The sequence below is a fragment of the Bos grunniens genome, chromosome 8 (assembly GCF_055505025.1).
Source record: "Bos grunniens cultivar Pamir isolate PY7600 chromosome 8, Bosgru_T2T1.0, whole genome shotgun sequence".
Lineage (NCBI taxonomy): Eukaryota > Metazoa > Chordata > Mammalia > Artiodactyla > Bovidae > Bos > Bos grunniens.
The window spans coordinates 26773291-26792432 of NC_141172.1; the positions used below are offsets into that span (position 1 = coordinate 26773291).

The following is a 19142-nucleotide window of genomic DNA, read 5'->3' on the forward strand; positions in this document are numbered from 1 at the left end:
CTGGACCAGAGAGCTATTTTGATGAATTCACTTTCAGTAAGATGTCAATGGCTTGTTACAACTTAAAATGTTCTTCTCTCAACGAGCATTTGTGTTTTAACACTGGCCTTCAGCACTTAATTCAAAGGAGCGCGTAATGTGGAATTTCAAAGGACATGACATAGAACTTGTATCAGTTAAGAATTCATTTGGCTATCACAGAGAACCCTACTGCCCTGGCTTAAACAAGGAAAAGTGTTTATTTGTTATAGGAAAACATATACATCTCTTTCACACACACACACACACACACGAGTGTTGATTTGCCCAAGATGAAGGGGAGCAAAACATGCTATCCCAAAATATGCCACTTTTGCATGTGAATTATTTTGAGCTGAAGGCAATCAAGACCTAGAGACTCAGGAAAAACTTTTACTTCTCCCTTAACTACCTTGAAGAATTTAGATAGGGACGTGTACCAAAAAAAAAAAAAAAAAGGATTATTACCAGAGATAACGTTTTTATCTGAAAGGCATATCTGCATGGCATGGCAAATTTCTAATTACCAAACATCTGCTCATCTCATTGTTCTGTGAATTGTCCTCCCACCACCCTTACTTGAAGCCCCTGACCTCTATCCCATTCCTTAGCTGGGGGTGGCACATAAGCTCAACTGCCTGACTTGGTCTTGAGTCTCATATCCTTGGGACTTCTGGACATATGGAATTAAATTTTTTTTCTATTAATCTGTTTTTTGTCAACTTAATTATAAGACCATCCAAAGAATCTAGAAGTGAAGAAGGGAGCATTTTCTGCCCCTACAAAGGCTCGAAGGGCAACTCTGAAATGTCATCACCTGCCTTCTCCCTTCTGCGTTGTCCCTATAGTTGCTGGATGCTGCTGCTCCTTCAAGCATCACAACCACAACGGAGCAAAAGGAAGAAGGTGGAAGGCAAAGGGACACAGAGTGGGACATGGATGGCTGCCTCCATGGGGATGCTGCCGGCATCTCATCGGTCAGAGCTAAGTCACACAGCCAGTCACCACGTAAGGGAGGCAGTAAGTGAGCTTTGAGTTTTTATTTATTTTTAATGGTTCAGCAAAGCGATACTCAAAACCCAAGTGAGGTTCTATTGTAGGAAAGGAGAATGACTGGGGAGCTGGCAACAGCAGTGTCCACCACAAAGCAGGCACGTGCTGGGTCTGGGGACACTTCGGGGACATCTTGGCCCACCCTCAGTCTGTGCAGAAGCTGCAGAGTCAAGTGCAGAGAAATGAAGCAAGTCTGAGCGAAACTAGACCCCACTCACCCCTCCCACCCACTCTACCTATTGCATAAACTGTCCACTCCTTACTTATGACACACCGAATGGCTTCATTTTTTCTACCTCCCTCCCTTTTAAAAAGAACATTTCAACCATTTTTAAGCATACGAGTCAGAGCCATTAAGTACATTGACAATGTTGTGTAACTGTCACCACTACCCCGTTCTTTGCTTTTCATTGCTAATCTAATGTCGGTTTGTTCAGGCATGGGGGTTCAGAGATGGGGACCGGAAATACAGGCAAGACAATTTTAACCGATTGAAAAACCAAGTATTTTTACTTTTCAAAGTGGCTAACAGTTTAGTAACATGTATTTTCTGCCTGGAAACATATGGTTTCTTATCTGGATTATTTATCCCCTTCAATAAATGGTGCTACATGCAACTCTCCTGCACAGACAGCCAGCATCGGGGCTATGAGCTGCTCCATCTTTTATTCAAGGGCATCAATACCAATCCCCTTGTGTTTTTTTACTCAGAATCTACAAATAAATTATTTCCTTTGAATGTTCCCGGGGCCATTTTGTGATTTTGGACAGATGAACATTTCTCCGGATTTCTAAATCCTCTGAATTGGGCCATAAACAGAACGAGGAAGAGACATTTGGGGGAGGTAAAGGCAGCCCCCAGTTCACAAACAACCTTCCACTCTTGGAAAAATTCCCACTGAGTCTCACAGGCAGAAAATCGAGTCCTATTACTTCAGTAGACTGTGGAACTCTAGAGGGAGCCAACTGGTGCAATTTCCATCTCTTGAAACATTTAAAATGTATCTGATCAAAGGAGGAGAAAATTAACCACAGTGTAGGAAGCTGGCAGGGGGACGGACAAGATGACCTAATTTGCCTTTCCCATTACTAATTTCAGTAGGCGTCTTCTCTGGGAATTCCATACTGAAATTCCAAGGCAAGTCCACCTCCATGGGTTTCTGATGGCGGCAAGCATGACAATCAGGACTTGTGGTATTTGAAGCCTCTGCTGTTGCATCCTTTGGGGTTAAGCATGGAACTAAATTCTCCTCAGATGGATACACTGGGCCCCATTCTTATCTACATAATAACTATGGAGAAATTTTCCCTTTGGGTTTCAAAGGACGTGAGCTTGGTCTATCAAAGTTGGGGCTATGCAATGAATTTATTACTCGCTGAAATAAAAATCAACACAAATATGTCTTTGCCTTAAAAAAAAAAACAAAAAAAACCCCACACCACTTAGTTGCTTTACCAACCTCTGGATTCAATTAATTTTTAACATGGAAGTAAAGTTCCCCTTTTCTTTTTTTTTCTCCTTTCAAGCCAGACATTTATTTTTAACAAGGGATGAAATCATCTGAGAACAAAACGGGACATCTGTTACTTTATATCTGTTTATTTTAAGTACTTAAATCTGAGTTTGATTTCACACAATTTTGACATCGTTGCTTCATTAATAATCCTTACGTAATTGTGACCTCGGAGTGCGCCCCGCGATTGCAGCATTCACTTCCCATTAGGGCAGAGTCTGATAAGAAAGCCAGAGTCGCCCTGGGATGGGTGAGGCTTCCCTGTTCAAAGCTGGGCTGAATGCTGACCTCAGCAACAACAGGAAACCACCTCAAAAAGTGCAAGGAGAAGGCCTCTGAGGGGGCCAACATGGCAAGCAAGGGCCTGTGGTCTGCTGTCAGTGTTGGCACCGTCTCATTTTGCAGGGGTTGGGTTGTTGGATGGGCAAACAAAGACCGCATTTGTTGCAGGAGAAATAAAAGACTGAGTAAGAAATGTGTGATGAACACATGCACATGTGTGCAGAACGTAGCTACCCTTCATGCCCCAGGTTGGCCAACCTGCCTTTCAAGGGCTGTTGGATGCTGGCAGAGTAACAGGGAGGCTGATGCAGTGCTGGGCTGAGGTGGAAGTGTGAGGGTCTCACAAAGAAGCCACGGGGGCCTGGCAAAAGGAATGGCCCAGTATACCTGTGGCTGAGAAGCAAGGTGTGGGGCCTAGAGATGGGGATTTAGAATAAGGGCAGAATGATTTTTAACTGGTTCATTTATTAAGAGATTAAATTTTAATGAGCTCTATGCAAGGCTTTGGATATCCACTGGTAAACAGCCAATCCTTCCCTCTCTGAAGGTTAGCAGAGCCATGTGCTATGAGAATGACTGAGGGGCCTATTTGGAACTTGGGGTGTCACAAAAGGATACTCAAAGAGGTCAACTGTAAGCTGAGACCTGAAGGATGTGAAGGAACTGGGTATGGGAAGAGAAAGGGAGAGAGAATTCAAGCTAGAGGAAACAGCCTAGCAGAAAGGCCAGAGGGGAAGGGGATTGGTTTGTCAAAGAAATGGAAAGGAGGGCGATGTATCTGGAGGGTGGTGTGTTTGGAGTGCTGTGAGAAAAGCAGAAGGATGGACAAGGGAAGGAGGGGGAGAAAGGTGGAAAAGAAGATGGTACACACTCCCAGTCCGGCAGGTTGCGGGGAGGTGTTTAGATTTGACTCTATGTACAAGGGAAGTTACTGATAGTTTTAAGCGGGCAAATGACAAGACTTGGTTTGTGCTTTAAAAAGATGGTGCTGGCCATGCAGGGAATGGATTACAGTGCACAGGAGTGGGAGCTGGGAGACTAATTTCACAGGCTGCTGGTGTGATCCAGTTGAAAGTGGCAGTCGAGGTGGTGGGGAGGGGCTGGATTAGGAAAATCCTGGGTAAGATCAGCTGGGAATGCTGATGGGTTGGCTGAGGGGCATGGAGGAGGAGGAGGGATGGAGGTTTCCGGCTGAGGTATCTGGGTGAATCGTGGTGGTTATTTACTGACATGGAAAAGGTGGGGCAGGGCTGGGTACCAGGTTGTGGGGGTAGGGTTGGGATGTGGAGTCAAGCATTTTGTTTGGGATATGCACGCTCTTAGATGTCAAATTAGCAGCTGAATATGTGAGTCTGAAGTTCCTAAGAGAGGTCTGGCTTGGAGATAAAAATAAAGCATTGTTGGCAAGTAGATGGTTTTTAAGCCAAGACGGTGAATGACGTTACCTAGATTTTGAATAAAAGTGGATAAGTGTATTGGCTAGAGACTCTGCAGAAAAGGTACTATTACCTCACAATATTTTTTGAATTTTATTTTATTTTATTTATTTTTTAAGGGACCCGCAGTGCCGCGCCCGCATCCAACCGTCACGCCGACGCTGGGCCACGCGACACAGTCTCGCTCAATGGGAGGAGCTGAATTTTAAAAGTAAGTTACAGCCATGCTATTCACCCCTAAATTCTTCAGGCTTCAAATAAATGAGGACATAGTCCTGCTTAAGTGAAATTCCAGACAAGGACATTTATGGTCATTAACTCAGTGCCAGGTTCCTTTCCCAATGCCTGGACTTATCCATTTACATTTTTCTTTAATCCTCACAACAACTTTATGAATAAGGTGTGGCTGGCCCATTCTACCAGTGAGGACACTATATATATATATATATCCCAGAAGGTGATAGTTTAAACCAGACAACAGAGGCCTGTGGATCCAGGATCCAGCCCCAAGTCTGACCAAGTCCAAAGTTTTCCCTCCATCCCTCCTTCACTGCGTACAAAGGCCTAGAGACCTATTTTCATGGAAGGCATGTAACTCTTCTCATGCTCTGAGCCCTGCCTTTGTCTTGGCCTGCTATTCTTACAGAATCATCCTCTGGTCCGAGCATTGAGGTTTCCATTCTTTGCTGAGGTCAGAGATCTGTGCTCTCCTTTGGCCAGGCTACAGTGGACCACTCCCTGAAGGCATTAGAGGTGGGAGGAATCCAGCTGCAGCCTTCATCCCAATTACCATAGGTCTGAAAAGCCAGCTTTCATTCAATCCTCAGAGAAGGCAATGGCAACCCACTCCAGTACTCTTGCCTGGAAAATCCCATGGATGGAGGAGCCTGGTAGGCTGCAGTCCATTGGGTCGCTAAGAGTCGGGCACGACTGAGCGACTTCACTTTCACTTTTCACTTTCATGCATTGGAGACGGAAATGGCAACCCACTCCACTGTTCTTGCCTGGAGAATCCCAGGGACAGGGGAGCCTGGTGGATTGCCGTCTATGGGGTCGCACAGAGTCAGACACGACTGATGCGACTTAGCAGCAGCAGCAGCATTCAATCCTAGGCTGCCCACGGGATGCAAGGAATAAGGGCGATGGCCCTCTCTCAGACCTTGGGAACTGAGCGGTGATTTGAGAGTTCTGACAGGATGGAGCAGGGTGACTCACCATCTTTTCCCTGTATTCATATTGATGCCTCATCCTCCCAGGGCTGCACTCCAGAGGAAAGCTTGGGGTTGTTCTCCTAGGGGGCCCTACCCCAGCTTTCTGCATGCCATGGCAGGGAAGCCATGGGGAGGGGGCGTGTAAGCTTATTTACACTGCCCGTTGTACTCTCCCCCGGAGAGAGTATTCCTATCGCACTCCCACATTGTCCTTATTGTAGAATTTAAATGTAGAGAGGCCTCTGTCGTTCAAAGGAGCATATATGGCTACAAGGGCAGGCATGGGGGGGTTTCCTATCACTTTCCAGCCCCTTACACTGCATCAGTTTTCTTCACACTTTTTATCTTCATTTGCTGTAAATGTGGGTTTTTTTCCTTAACTTATTCTCTCTCTGCTAGAATTTAAGCTGCATGAAAGCACAACCTTTGGCTCCTGATTCATCTACAGAACCTACAAGAGTGCCTGACACATAATAGACACTTAATGCATACTTACTGAATTAACAATTGAATCAATCAATCATAGAGTAAAAATGGTCCATAATACACTTCTGCCTACCTGTTTCCAAGAAAACTAAAACACGTTCTCATTGAGCAAATCTTAACAACAAAAAGAAAAGACCGATTAAAAAAAAGGTGGGGAAGGAAAGAGGGAAGGAAGGAAGGGAGGGAAGGTGGGAAGGAGGAAGAGAAATAGAGGCAAGAGTGAATACAGAGAACATCAGAGCACACTAGAGCAAAATGGAGACCCCAGGATGGCTTCTAAGGCCTGGGGGTGGTGGGGCACAGGAAGGTTGCATTACTCTAAAGCCAGAAAACCTCAAGGAACTGAAGCTTTCGATTATCAACTTATTCCAGGCTAGCTTAGAGGTCTGGAGAGGACATTCAGAGGCTCCGAAATACATCGATAATCAAGAGAAAGAGAGAGTCTTAAATTGAGGATGGAGAGCAATATAGTCAGGTTAATGGAAGCACTAGCAATATTAAATGAAATTGCCCTACCACTTCTTCATAAGGTGGCACTAGGGAGCCTGCTCTTTGCATAAGCGGGGGGGTCCTGGGATATGGCGGGAAGGCGGAGGAGTTGGGGAATCAGTCATGCAGCAACCATTACAGTTCATGGGAGCCCAGCTCGCAGCCCCTCGGTGCACCTGCCTCATCTTTACCCAGGCCCACGCAGGAGCCAGGCAAATTTGGGCAGGATTTCAAGGGAGCCTGGAGCTGGGGGAACCTGCTTTAGTCCAATTAAATGAAGCAGTATCAGGTGGAAAGTAATTCTGAGTATTCACCATTATGGGGAGTTTTGTGTTTAAGCGCCTCTACGGACCTTCTTTTAATGAAGAACTAAACTGTGGGGTCTGGAGGTGGGCTGGAGGAAGTGCTCCAAATCTCAGCGCTGATTCCCTGCCCTGCAGCAGGAAGGCAGACAAGGGCCGGCACAGCTTCCAAAAGGCTCCATCTTCCAGCTCCCTCAGGCACTCCCACAAGGGCCCTGGGACTCCTCTGTGGATATGTCATTTTCCATTCTGTAAAGATAATGGGAACCTCGGCAGGCCTCGGGGGTCTAAGAACCTGTATCTGAATGATCACGGGTGGAGCCAACTCACTGAAATCTTCAGAGGTCTTCTTTCTACTTCCTGCCTTCTTTCTCCCTTCCCCTGTGTCAGTCTCCCGAGGCAGCAGAAGTGAAGACAGTGAAGGTGAGCTAATAGCGTTTTGGAGACTCAAGACTATTATATAACCATGCTGGGGAAGAGCGAGCCCGCTGGTGTGTATAATGAATGCAAGAGGAGGAGGCTACAATTCCTGAGTTCACATAACACAGAGAGGACGAGTTGCTTTTAAACTGTTGAAGATACTGGTTAGAGAAATCTCTCTATCTGTGGACATTTACAGAGGACTTAGAATGAACCAAAGGCTGTGCTACATCCAGGGGGCAGGCAGAGGAGGTGGGTAATACAGAGATGTACAGACAGGGCCTGTGCCCTCCGAGGGCTCTCAATGGGGAACCCTGGAGATATTTGCAGAGCTAAAGAGACAAAGTAGAAATATGCGGAATAAAATAACCGTGTGTCATTTTACCCTTCAAACAACATAGACCCTTATCTCAGGCCCTAATTCTTGCCTGCCTGCAACAGTCCTCTAGGCTTATCTGAGTACACTCTCCTGCTTACCTCTCCCACGATGGGCCAGCAGTGGCCCCTGAGGTTAGGGGGAACAGAATGCCCCAGCGACCAGTGTGATGTTGGTCAGCTTTTATTTTCACCATGTGCCAGTGATGCTAAAAAGTGCCAATGATGAAATAGTCCTGTTCCCACACTCCCAAAATCTTCTGTTGGTCTGAGTTAAACAATTGTTGCCATTACTGTGGCATTTTTGTTATATATATGTGTGTATACACATGGCCATATACACACATATATATGCACATTTTTACTGCTTATTATTTAATAGAAAAAGCCTCTTGATGAAAGTGAAAGTGGAGAGTGAAAAAGTTGGCTTAAAGCTCAACATTCAGAAAACGAAGATCATGGCATCCAGTCCCACCACTTCATGGGAAATAGATGGGGAAACAGTGGAAACAGTGTCAGACTTTATTTCTCTGGGCTCCAAAATCACTGCAGATGGTGACTGCAGCCATGAAATTAAAAGATGCTTACTCCTTGGAAGGAAAATTATGACCAAGCTAGATAGCATGTTCAAAAGCAGAGACATTACTTTGCCAACAAAGGTTCGTCTAGTCAAGGCTATGGTTTTTCCTGTGGTCATGTATGGATGTGAGAGTTGGACTGTGAAGAAGGCTGAGCGCCGAAGAATTGATGCTTTTGAACTGTGGTGTTGGAGAAGACTCTTGAGAGTCCCTTGGACTGCAAGGAGATCCAACCAGTCCATTCTGAAGGAGATCAGCCCTGGGATTTCTTTGGAAGGAATGAAGCTGAAGCTGAAACTCCAGTACTTTGGCCACCTCATTCGAAGAGTTGACTCATTGGAAAAGACTCTGATGCTGGGAGGGATTGGGGGCAGGAGGAGAAGGGGACAACAGAGGATGAGATGGCTGGATGGCATCACTGACTCGATGGACGTGAGTCTGAGTGAACTCCGGGAGTTGGTGATGGACAGGAAGGCCTGGTGAGCTGTGATTCATGGGGTTGCAAAGAGTCGGACATGAGTGAGCAACTGATCTGATCTGAATCAGAAATTGTCATCCATGTAGTCTCCAGCACAGGCAGATACACATTCATGTTGCTTTTGAGAGTAAATTCTTAGTTGGGGAGCCTTTGAATTCACACTGGGTGCTATTTATGTGTTCAACTCCTGTGATAGAATATATCTCTGCATTTGAACAATAAAAGCAAAAAAGAAGAGCAATAGTAAAAGATTGCGAGGATGAAACAACAAAATTCTGTTATTTTATGTGACCTCTTAGAGAGTTTGTGTTTTGCATAGTCAAGGCAGTGAAACAGTGCAAACTGTGAGGTGTAATATATTGCTTAACACACATACATTTTAGTGTGTGCATGCTAAGTTGCTTCAGTTGTATCTGATCCCATGGACTGTAGCCCACCAGGCTCCTCTGTCCATGGAATTCTCCAGGCAAGAATACTGGAGTGGGTTGCCATCCCCTCCTCCAGAATCTTCCCAACCCAGGAATTGAACCTGTGTCTCTTGCATCTGCTGCACTGGCAGGCGGGTTCTTTACCATTCTAGTGCCACCTGGGTAGCCCACATTTTGGTGTATACACAAATTATTTCGCTGACTTTAAATCGTATCTTCAAAATTGAGATTTTCTCCTTTAAATTTCTAGTTTTAAAACTAAGTGAGAACTAGAAATAATTACTAAGGAATACTACATGCTAATTCCTAAAAATTAATATTGTAGCATAGAGGAGGGGGTGAGAATGCCCTGCTCTGCATGTCAAATATACCAGTGACACCACAGCTCTCCAGAGACCTCAGAACTCGTCCCGGAAGGATTAGGACTTGAACTCCCCGCTGAATGTCACTTCCGTTGATGGGGTTACCTCATTTTCACCCACCAAGGCAATCCGGGTTCCCTCATCTCCTGTCTTCTCTACCTTCCTCCATCTTGTTCCCAGTGTTTTCCACTTAGAACCCCATCTGGTTACCCTATCTCATATTCTCCCCAAAAGAATTTGGGAAAGCAGAGCTGGCTATTTTTTTTTTTCTCTTAAGCCTGCCACTTGTTTCATCCTACTTCCACTCCCAGGTTTTGTTCGGCCCTGCCTTAGTTCTTTGGTATCTACAAAGGAAGACTACCCAAAAAATGGTGCCCTTGGAAAGAATTCAGACCAGTAGATATGAAGGAACCGCCCTCCCCAAGCCCAGATTAGAAAACTGATCAAAACAATTGCTTAAGAAGCCCACTTATTAAAGGACTGAAAACCATGAATCATGATCAGGGGATTTATCAGAAGTATTAAAAGAAGACATGTGGGACTGATTTCCAAAATAGAAAAGCATTATCTCCCTGGAAATAATCCAGGGAAAACAGAGAACTGGAAATTTCACTATTTTGCAAGAAAATGGAACAAATCTTAAGTGAGAAAAGCTCAGTGAGCAAGACAACAGGGCAGCGAGAACTTAACACAGCGTGTTTATGAAAAACTGAGCTTGCCAAACACACTGGACATCTTCTAACATTTCAGCTTCAGGATTAACAAATGAGGTGCCTTCAAAGCACTCCATATTCCTTCATTTTTGTGATGGATTTGATACCAAGACTAGAAAAGGGTTTGCAGTGATGGACATGGAAAGTGACTAAATGACCCACGAATAGGTGGTACTGCCTCTGACCTGGACAAGAAGTTTTCAGCAAAGTGTCTCTCTTTTTCAGCAAAGGATCTCTCTCTGGCCAGGGTTGTTTCACTGATGTTCTCAAAGGGAGTCAACTAGCATCTTACTGGGTGGAGGAGTCCAGGCTTAAGAGCAATCCATTTGACAGAGACCAGGAGGATTAGTAGGGTCAAGCTCTGCACATTCAGGCAGCTGAGAGTGTGGACCCACAGAGCTGACCTAGAGAAGCAGAGTCTTGGGCTGGGGGAGTGGGCCCTCAGAGCCCAACTGGCAGGGTGCCACCCTCTTAGGCACTGACCAAGAGAGAGGTGTGTTTGGAAGAGACTCCCAGAACAGAAGAGTCTGGCCAAAAGCTGGAGGTTGTTAAATAAGAAGGAGAAGCCTCAAGGCAACACAAGTGTCCTCTTATGTCTGAAAGGCTGATTTGCAGAAGAGGGACTGGTAAAGGTCAAACTGTGGCCTGCTCCTGCCCCATCCACATGTTGAAACCCTAACCCCTTTACCTCAGGATAGGACCATATTTGGCAACAGAGTTGTTGTAGGATGTAATTAGTTAAAATGAGTCATACTAGAGCAATAAGAAGGTTTCCCAGGTGGTGCAGTGGCAAAGAACCTGCTTGCCAATGCAGGAGATTAAAGAGACACAGGTTCGATCCCTGGGTTCGATCCCTGGCTCAGGAAGATCCCCTGCAGGAGGAAATAGCAACCCACTCCAGTATTCTTGCCTGGAAAATTCCCATGGACAGAGGAGCCTCTTGGGCTACAGTCCATGGCGTTGCCAAAGGTCAGATACAACTGCGTGACGGTGCATGCACACACACACAAACACACACACACACACACACACACAGAATAAGGAGGGTCCCCAGCCCAATATGACTGGTGACCTGACAAGAGGAATTTTGGAGACAGAAGCCCACACAAGTGGGATGCCAGGTGAAATGAAGGCAGAGGCCTATAAGCCAAGAAATACCAATGATTGCCAATGAGCCACCAGAAGCTAGGAGAGTAGGATGGAGGAAATTCTGCCTCACAGCGCTCAGAAGGAACCAACACTGACAACCCTCTGAATCATGACTTCCAGGCTCCAGAGAGTGAGATATCACCCAGATCATGGTGCTCTGTTATGACATCCTCGGGAAACTCACACAGCGGCCAAAGTCCTTGGGTGGTAGACATGACTCTCAGTGGCTGTGGAAGGCAGGCACTTGACAGGAGGCAGCGGGAGACCTTGCCCACCTCTCAGCCTGAAAGCAGGCTGAGCTACTTTCCATGTGGCGTGCTTTCTAGCACTGAGGATGCTTATGCAGAGATGACCACCTGCTCAGGATGACATAGGAGCAATTCCTGCTTCAGCAGTGACGCGGGGATGGATCCTCTCCAAGGTTTCCTCCAGTTGTAAAAATTCTATTGTTCTAATTCTAAAGGAATTCCATGACAATAAAACATCTTCTTGAAAGTGGAAATTACTCTGTTTTCAGGACAATATCTAAAGAACCATAAAATCAGAACCAGTAAACTATGATTCCACATGAGAAAAAGTATAGGTATTAACAAGGGAGATATTTCAAGAACACTGTAGGCAAGAAGTACACGAGGAACAGTAATGCTGAAAGCAAAGGGGGCAATGATTTATATTAAAAATGTATTTACGTGATGTGGCTGTAAACCAGGGTGGCTTAATCTGGGCATTAGCTGTGGGGGTTAAAAGCATGGAGTTCCAAGGCAAACAGGTTCCTCTCTCCTGCTGCTCACGAGCTTTGTTTAACTCTTCTGAGCAAGAATTTCCTCCCTGCAGGGTGGGACAATATCACCTGGTTCCCAGTGTTCCAAGGATAACATGAGACAATTAATGAAAAGTATGGGGCACATAGTAAGACTTCAATAAGGGATTACTATTCTTATTATGAAATTATTGTCCCCAGCATCCAAACAGAAGGCTGATTACATACACGTACAGGGATGACAGAAATCAGAGCTTTAAAGGAAATTTTTTGTTACGTTTATGACTTAAAAATGATTTTTTTCGATTAAATGTGAATGTTTCACTCTTTCTCAGTGTATATCTAAGTGAAAATATTGGGAATCATGCTTTGCTACCTCATTTCACACACATTTCAAGTGGACAAGATTTTAGGGGTGACCAGTTTCTCCCCCAGAGAAGGCGATGGCACCCCACTCCAGGACTCTTGCCTGGAAAATCCCATGGACGGAGGAGCCTGGTAGGCTGCAGTCCATGGGGTCGCTAGGAGTCGGACACGACTGAGCGACTTCACTTTCCCTTTTCACTTTCATGCACTGGAGAAGGAAATGGCAACCCACTCCAGTGTTCTTGCCTGGAGAATCCCAGGGACGGGGGAGCCTGGTGGGCTGCCGTCTATGGGGTCGCACAGAGTCGGACACGACTGAAGAGACTTAGCAGCAGCAGCAGCAGCAGCAGCTTCTCCCCAGGTAGTGCGGGTGGTAAAGAAGACACCTGCCAATGCAGGAGATATAAGAGAGGCGAGGTCAATCCCTGGGTCGGGAAGATCTTCTGGAGGAGGAAATGGCAACCCATTCCAGTAATCTTGCCTGAAGAATCCCAGCGACAGAGGAGTCTGGCAGGCTACAGTTCAGGGGGTCACAAAGAGTCAGACACGACCGAAAGGACTTGGCACGCATGCACAGCTTATTTCTGGTGTATGACCTCTCACTCCTGGTTTTTTGTCTGTCAACTGGAACCAGCCTCACTACTTCCTCGGCATGGGAATGGCCCATCGGAAGTAGGCGGGGCTAACGTCAGGGAGGGGGCGGAGTCAGCACTGCATGCCTGTAGCTTTGGGACGGAGATTGTAGGCGCTCCGTCTGCCCCAAGCATAAATGCCCTCAGTCCCAGAGGAAGCCAGGGCCCAGTTATCCTGACAGAACCAGTCGGAAGGAGTAGTGCGTGAAATTAAGGTAGATGAGGCTTTAACCAAAGGAAAAACTTCTGTTCAGCAGGATCTTTGAGCTAATGAAGTGGTCTTTAAGGAAGCTTGAAGAAACCCTACACAGGAAGAAACACTGAAAAGGCACGGCCCTGCCTACCGAAACCCATGCGATTCAGCGCATCCTCCTCCTCTTAGTCTCCACAGCTCTCCCCCAGCTCGTTCCCTGATCTGAACTGCTCCTACTTTGAGGCTCTGAAACATTCCCAGTGTTGTTTAAATGGGCCCACATTTGTATTATCTGGTGATGGAATATGGTCTCTCTCCCCTAGTTCACCCTCACCGCCTTCCTGCCGCCCCACTCCAGATCCATGGCAGGCCCTCGCAGCCGGGCTGACTCTTCCCCCTCCGGTGTCGGCCTCCTCATTAGGCATGCTCTGTGGCAGGCTGGTGTCAGAGCCGGCCGATGCATCAGAATGCAGGGCATGCCTCGGGCTCCTGGGAGGCTGCACATTCTGCATGAAATATGAAGGCAACAGCCAGCCCTGGGGAGACCTAGGGTGAATTGACTGGAATAGCAGGCAAGGTGGCTACTACGGGAGGAGGCCCGGCAGGGTCGGGGAGAAGACGCGGGTGCCCATCCCCTATTTTAAAGGCACTCTTTGGTGGTGAAGGCGCGAGGCATGCAGGGAGGGACGCCTGGTTTGTACACCTCCTGGGCTGCTCCTGACACACACAGCCCCACCCGACTCCCGCCCCCACCCCGTTCATTCTTTCTGCATAGGCTCCCCGTGTCCCCGTGATTATGGTGATGTGCCCTTTTGAGATAGGCAGCTGGCTCCCTCTCCCGCTGTGCTCATCACTGATTCTTGAGCTTCTCTTTGGGGACAACCTGAAATCATAAGAGCAGTCCGTGTGGATTTCGGAAGACCTGACAGTGAGAAGTGTAATAAAAGTAATGATTGTCCACAGGCCCCCGGGAGCCCTGTCACACAGCACCTTGGGCCTGCAGAGGCTAAGTGTACTCAGCGGGTGGTGGCCTCAGATGACTCCATGGCCTGACATGAAAGTCTGCCTCCACCTTTCTCCCAAACCTCCTGGCTTCCAGCCAAGCCTCCTTGCTGGGGCTTCAGGCAGGCTTTCAGAAGTGAGGGGAAAATCATTTATATCCACCATAAGCATTAACCTCCCCACCATGTGTCTGGGACACATGAGGCATCATTGTCGGTTGGCCACCTCTCTTAGACACGGTAGTGTGGTCAGTCTACATGGAGCTTCCTGAGTCCGTCACTCCATCATGACGCAGACAGCCTGGATTATATACACCCAGGGATTGGCACATAGTAGGTACTCAATAAATACTGAATCAATTACATGTACTGAGTCCTCCCTCCCACGCCACCACATATCCAAGTCACCAAGACACACAAATCTACTGCTCTCTCCACATACAGTTTGAAAAGCTATTCTTTCCCTCTAAAACCACAATGCCCATTACAGAGCACTCCAACAGGCACAGGGTTGAGTCCATTTCTGCTGCTAGTTAGAGAGCATCCCATCTTCTGACCAGAAAGCAAATAATTATATACATATGTGTGTGTGTGTGTGTGTGTGTGTGTATATATATACACCTATCAATACAAGAGAAGTAAGAGACATTAGTTGGATCCCTGGGTCAGGGAGATCACCTGGAGGGAATGGAACCCACTCCAGTATTCTTGCCTCAAGAATCCCGTGGGCAGAGAAGCCTGGCGGGCTAGATAGTCTACGCGGTCACAAAGAGTCAGACACAACTGAAAAGACTGACACATGCACACATATGTATCCCTCCACACCTTAAAAAGAACACTAGGTTTTTTAAGTTCTTCATGGGGTCCTCAGGAGATGCTGACAATTCAGCAGAAGCTGCACAACTCTAAGCCCTTCTGCAACCTGAGATGTCATGAGCTGTAGGGTCATCCTGCTTTGCCCCTACCCATGACAGAAACCATCTGCATTCCTTGTGAGAGTTTCCTGCAAGAAACCCCAAAGCCATGGTGTCTCCTCAGAACCTAAGCCACTCTGGCCAGAGGTGCTGCCTAAGCTCAACTCCAGGAGGCACCCTTCACGCTGAGGCTGTCCTGCTGGCCAGCATGCGGAGAGACCACATGTACACTTGTCTTTTGTGTGGGAACCTTCAGCATGTAGAATGGTACTTCGTGACTTTGTATTAAATTTGCCAAGGAACTGGCTTCTTTGTGAAGAGCGAAGACTTGCTCCTACTGTTTGGTTCCTGACACTGCAGAGCAGGAAGCAGCAGGATTCAACTAAAATCCTGGCCTCTCACAAGACCAAGTTCCTCAGTGGCAGGCAGCGCTGCTGCTCACCACCAGGTCCCCAGCGGCTAGAACAGTGCACAGAACCGGTGCTCCACCAACACTCTGGTTGACTTCGGCAAAATCAAGTCCCTTATGCTCCAGCCAGGCAGAAGTTCAGAGCTGGGTCAATTAGAATCTTCCCTGGCTTTGATCTCCAGATCTTGAGAGAGAGAATTTCTCTCTCTGCGGAGCTGCTAAGGTGAGAGTAGGAAGTTAATCACAAAGAGAGAATAAGGTTAGCAGACAAAATGAAGAGATGGTGAGTGAGAGAGAAGGAGGGACAGAGAGAGAGAGAAGCGAGCAAATGAGCCAGTTCCAGTAACATACTATGACTGGGTATTCAGCCCTAGCTGAAGATCAACCCAGAATGTCTTAGTGATATGACTGTCTTAGATATTTATTTACTTAAGGTCATATTAGAAGAGGGTTTCTATCACTTAAAACCCAAAGTGGTCTCACTAGTACACCTGTGGTGGTGGTGGTTTAGTCACTCAGTCGTGTCCAGCTCTTTGTGACCCCATGGACTGTAGCCTGCCAGGCTCCTCTGTCCGTGGGATTTCCCATGCAAGAGTACTGGAGTGGGTTGCCATTTCCTTCTCCAGGGGATTTTCCCCACCCAGGGATCAAACTTGGATCTCCTTCATTGCAGGCAGGTTCTTTACCAGCTTAGCCACCAGGGAAGCCCACATGTTCCATATTATATCCCCTTTGGAAGCTATTCATTTACTCCATGCTAACTGCTGACTCTTTCCTTAACACCTTTCATGTGTGGATCTTTTAAATGTCCACTTTTATACAGCAGCCATCTTGCCCATCTCTTTTGCTTGCCTGAAGCAGAACACTGTTTCAGCCATGCCTCTCAGAACAGATGGATCTCTCCCACATGAAGAATGTAGACAGAAGGAAGTCTTCAAATTCCCTGGATAACAGACATAACTGTTAGCACTGGTGACAGATCCTCAAGTATGTAGTGCTTCCAGTACCTGCTCCACTGTGCCCCTCAACTCTGCCTTGGACCTCAGCAAGGGTGCCCTGCTCTGTGCTCACCTCTGCATGGACAGCACTCAATGGCTAGTAGCTTATTCCACAGGAATGGGGTTTATCTCCTCAGCTGGACCCGAGACAGGCAGTGTTCAGAGAACAAAGCGGGAACCAGATTGACGGTGCTTGGACATTTACAATGTGATGAACCCCATCCCCCGCACTGCACATCCCTGTGAAATAAAGTCGTGGACACAGGCTCCGAGTGGCCCGGTTGTCACTTGCCTGTGGACTGAGGTGCTAAGTGACAGAGCAGATCTGTCTGATCTGAGTATCCATGCTTTCTCTCCCTCTACTAAGTTGCCTCTGGGGCCATGTTTTGATAGGTTATGCAGACCACTCAGCACCACGCCAACCATGCTGGAAAGCCAATGATGACAGCACTGTGTTTATCACCATCTCATACTAACCTAATGAGGAGGGAATGTTAGACCACCCCCTCCATGGTGTGAGAGAATTGCTTGACATGGAGATGCACAGAAACAAGAGACGTTCGGAGTCCAATTTCCTTCCTCTGTGGCCCACCCAGCCTCTGGGGTCGAAAGCATGGCCCCGGAACGCGTTCTGTTCCCAAACAGACAGCGATAACTCTGGCCGGCCGGCAGCCGTGGACCCACCTCGTTTCTGTTCTGCAGGTGTTGGAAAGGGGAGGCAGCCATCCCCAGCCCCCAACAGGGAAGGGTGGGAAGAGTGTGCACAAGTGTGTATGTGTGGTCTGTGGAGCGAGGGCCGGGCAGCGGCCAGTCTGCCAAACGACATTAAGAAACCGAAACATTTTCCACTGAGAAACAGAATTACTGCCCGTGGAATTCTTACCCAGCTTGAGAAGCAAGCAGCTCCCCCCGCCCCCCACCTCCACCTCTTCATTAGTTAAACAAAGAGGGTTATTTTTCAAATGAAAACTTTCAGTGTGGAAAACAAACAATCTAATTCCCTGGGCTTTTTGAGAAATGAGATTCTCAGTGCTCGAATAAACAGTGTCTGTGTGGATGAGCTGCTACAGAGGGCCGTGTGGGTGCCCCGACTGGCGAAGGGGCAGGCCTGACCAGCTGGGGACCCAGGCCTCTGCTTCAGGCCTCTCGAAACAATTCCAGGTAGGAAGGCCAGCAGAAGCACGAACCATGACTTGGGAAGACTGAACCGTTCTGCTAGGGGAAAAATTCGAAAAATATTTTCTGTGTCTATTAAATGATCCTCTTTTTTTCCTCCAGCTTAATGAACTCCCTCTGGTTTGGAAAATAATCTGCAGACTCAAGCCCTGCTTGGTTCAATGGGGCATGCCCAACTTTTATGAACTTCCAATTTCTCTCAAACACAGATGGGCTTCTATTCACAGACCCAAGAGGTGGCATCATGGTTTTCTCTTGACGTGTCCTCTTAGTGAAAGCTCCTGGTTACCTGCGTTTGTTTGCACTGGTACCTGCAGACAGGTACCAGTATGGAGGCAGATTTGTTTGTTTTGTTGTTTTAGTCGCTAAGGTGTAGTCTTTTGTAAACCTATGGACTGTAGCACGCCAGGCCCCTCTGTCCATGGAATTCTCCAAGTGACAAAACTGGAGTGGGTTCCATTCCCTCCAGGGAATCTTCTGACCCAGGGATCGAATCTGTGTCTCTTGCATTGGCATGAGGATTCTTAACCACTGAACCACCTGGGAAGACCATGGAGGCAGATTCCTGGGGTTTAAATTCCAGCTCCATCACTCAACAGCCATGTAATAGCACGTACTGCCCCAGGGTCTTAGCTTGCCCATCTGCAAAGGGGGATAGCAATGGTACCCATGAAGACTAGATGAGGATATGTTTGTAACTCATCTTAGCACAGTTTCTGGACAAAAGAAGGCACCACTACAGTTGTGACCAAGCTTCTGAAGTTAGAGGGACATAGCATATGGTCATAGGTCCAAGCTTTTTAAAGTAATAGATATTGCTCTTTGAGGTTCCTACTTTTCTCATCTCACTTATGGAGAGTGTGTTGTTTTAAAAAATAAAAGCAGGCACAAAATAGCCTCTCTTCACATCACAGCTTCCTTCTCCACTCAGTCTGTGAATGTTTTGGGGAGAGCTCTATTTAACTTGGCCGGTCCCTCGTTTTGCCGTGAGTAATATGTTGGGCTTAGTTTCAAACTCCACACAGCCAAGATCACTGGATACTTGAGCTTCCCCAAGCTGAGTTGATACATCTGCTCTGCCCCTGGTCACTGGCGAGTTGTCCCTGTGGGCTCCAAAGGGTCTTGACACTGACAGATCAAGGTGAATGGGCCAGCCACCACGCTCGGGCACAAGGGCTTCCACTGAGAGATTCCCCAGGGAGACAAGACCCAAGAGCCCAGCGAACAAGTGATATAAGGCAGAAAAAGGAAGAGGATGGCTGGAGATGGCAGAGAGAGATGCAAGGGTTGGGGAGAGCAGGGCCCCCCTTGGAGCATCCTTGCTCCTGTGAAGGGAGCACAGGAGGTGAGAAGAAACCATCCTGAGAATGAAGTTACCATGGTGATAAAAGAAGGGTGT

General features: G+C 47.2%; 1 long non-coding RNA gene across 1 annotated transcript in view; it reads right to left on the bottom strand.

Moving 5' to 3' along the window:
* LOC147366865 (uncharacterized) overlaps positions 1 to 19142 on the bottom strand; it is a 231302-nt gene that overhangs the window by 103734 nt on the left and 108426 nt on the right. The gene's annotated exons all lie outside the window — the stretch shown is intronic.